A 2,541-nucleotide genomic window follows, 5' to 3' on the forward strand; every position below is an offset into this window, starting at 1 on the left:
AGATTGTAGTGTGAAGAGCTTTGAGTGTCCTGGTTGGGTAGAAAGTCGCTATATAAGTACAGTCCATTTACCATTTAGTATTGGCCTTTGGAGGGCGGGGCTTTTGAACACAGAATGATGATAAGACAGCAGAAATATTATTAGTATTTATTAAAAGAGTGAGTAGCTTTTTTTTAAAAAAAAAATACAGAACATGAAAAAGTCTGCAATTTAATTTGCTTTAATTAAATCTCATAAATCTCTCATTTAAATAACTAAAATGTCTAGTCATAAAACCAATTTCAGAAACCTGAAACATAATTGTGGTGAAGCTGATTAAGTGTAAATTTGTGCGGTGGGGTGGATTTTATAAGGAGGGCGGCACAGATCCATTGAACTCAATGGAGCTGTGCTGGTTTAGCTGTGTTTAAACTTAAATAAATTTGGAAAAACAGCATCAAATTCCACTGCGAGGACCACAAAACATTATGCTACAATGCTCAAACAGTGACTCAGGATACAGCCATCATCCCTGCATGGAAGGAGGATTTTTTGCCCACTTTTCCCAAGCTAAGATGCTAACTGCTGGATTTAAGCGATGTGACGAGCTGAACTTGACTGGAAAAAAGTACAACTATGAACTTAATGTTTGCCCCAAACATTTTATTGTTGGTAAAAGACCAACATAAGATCACCCTGATCCTATCCCTTCACTCTCTGTCGATTAACAGGAACAGGGTTTCCCCTGGTGTATTATTAGGCTGTCAGGCCACCAGGCTTTACATGCCTCCCTGCCAGGCTAAATGTAGTTTGTTTCACCAACGCCGCCCTCAGAGCATGTGCTAAAAATAGCACTTATTGAGCAGCAAAGCTAACTTAATGTCCCCCAGCATGCAACAAATGATCTTTAAATCTTTAAACTCTTCAGAGTTTAACAAAATGTCCAAAAAAGGCAACAAGAGGTGCTGGAAAAACACAGAGCTAGAGGTTTTACAAAGATAATCAGTACAAAGATGTGATTTATAGGTTTTATATTTATTAGTATTAATAGAGCCTATCTTAGCTGCCTTTGGGTGAAAGCAGGGGACACCTGGATAGGCCTCTAGTCCATCAGGGACACAGACAGAGAGACAAACAACTATCCACATTCACACCCGAGTCACACAGAAGAGCTCCAAAACAGATTCAAACTGAAAACTGGACTCAGTTCAAATTACTTTTTATTAATTAGAATAATATATCCTATCTGCCATAATAAGGCAACTCAACGTGCATTACAAAATAAAAACAAGCATTAAAGAAATTTAAAAATTTTTTTATTATTATTATTATTGAAAATTATGCAAATAATTATCTGTAACATAAATATAGAAAGATATAATCTGGGAGTCAAATATTCACATATACTTAAATTTATTATTATTAATACTGTAATTAAAGGTACAAATGAATATTTATGTATCAAACAAGTAGTCCTCCATGTTACTCCTTACCTCTGAAGTAGCTCTCAGTCTCAAAAAGGTTGGTGGCCCTGCTGTAGTTGGTGTTTAAGTAACAATGTTTTACAATAACACATAATTACATTATGGCATAATTTTAAATTTCCTGTTAACGTTTAACATTTTTTTTAACAAAAACATGGTGGGCCGCCAGTGGGCTGCCCAATCGGCCCTACCACCGGGCTCTGGGGGAGACCCTGAACCTTATATAGTTTTTACTGTAGCCTACTGCTAGCTTTACTCCTAGCATCCATGCTAGCCTCATACTGTGATCTACTGCAGTCAGTCACACATATGGTGATAATATTATACTTATACAAATTTTAAACATCACCATTAGGTTTCTAATGATGCAGAAGAGGTGTTTTGAGTGATTAAAATACGCACAGAAACACAGAATAGATGCAGCAAGCTAAGCTAAGACACTGGTATAAAACACCAACCTTTCTAACAATTTAACTCACTTTCCAAGTCTGTAGAAGACCTCGACCCTCCAGCCAGCAGGACATTTCCTGTTGGCCTGCCTGCTCAGCGATCCCAGTGCTCAGTCTGCTCAACACCTCCAATAACTACTGGTGTTCTGCTTCAACGCCCTGTCACTGTAGTATTTTAGACTTTTAACTTCTGCTGACTTGTGAAAGTTTTGTTATGACTATTTTACTCATATTGACTATATATTAGTTCCAATTAGCATTACGGTATGTATAGGTCCAAAAGAGGGCTTCCAGTATTTTTAAGACATCTTTAGTGTTGCACAAACTTTTCACAAGTTGGCATAAGTTGTCTAAAACAGTGTTTCCCAAAGTTGGGGTCGGGACCCAAAGTGGGGTCCCGAAACATCAAGGTGGGGTCCTGAWAAGATTTTCTGAATTAATTACATTTTTGCCCTAGTTGTTACAAAGGAGTGAGGTTAGTGTATTTAAAATGGATAAATGTAGTATAAAAAATATTGTCACTTTGCCCATATTTTGTTGACCTGATACAAATGTTTGTCATACAAAAATGGGGCCACAGGTCTCTGCTGCTGTTATTTTGTGGGTCAAAAGCTGAACAGTTTTGGAAC

The sequence above is a fragment of the Austrofundulus limnaeus genome, unplaced genomic scaffold (assembly GCF_001266775.1).
Source record: "Austrofundulus limnaeus strain Quisiro unplaced genomic scaffold, Austrofundulus_limnaeus-1.0 Scaffold850, whole genome shotgun sequence".
In the NCBI taxonomy this organism is placed as follows: domain Eukaryota; kingdom Metazoa; phylum Chordata; class Actinopteri; order Cyprinodontiformes; family Rivulidae; genus Austrofundulus; species Austrofundulus limnaeus.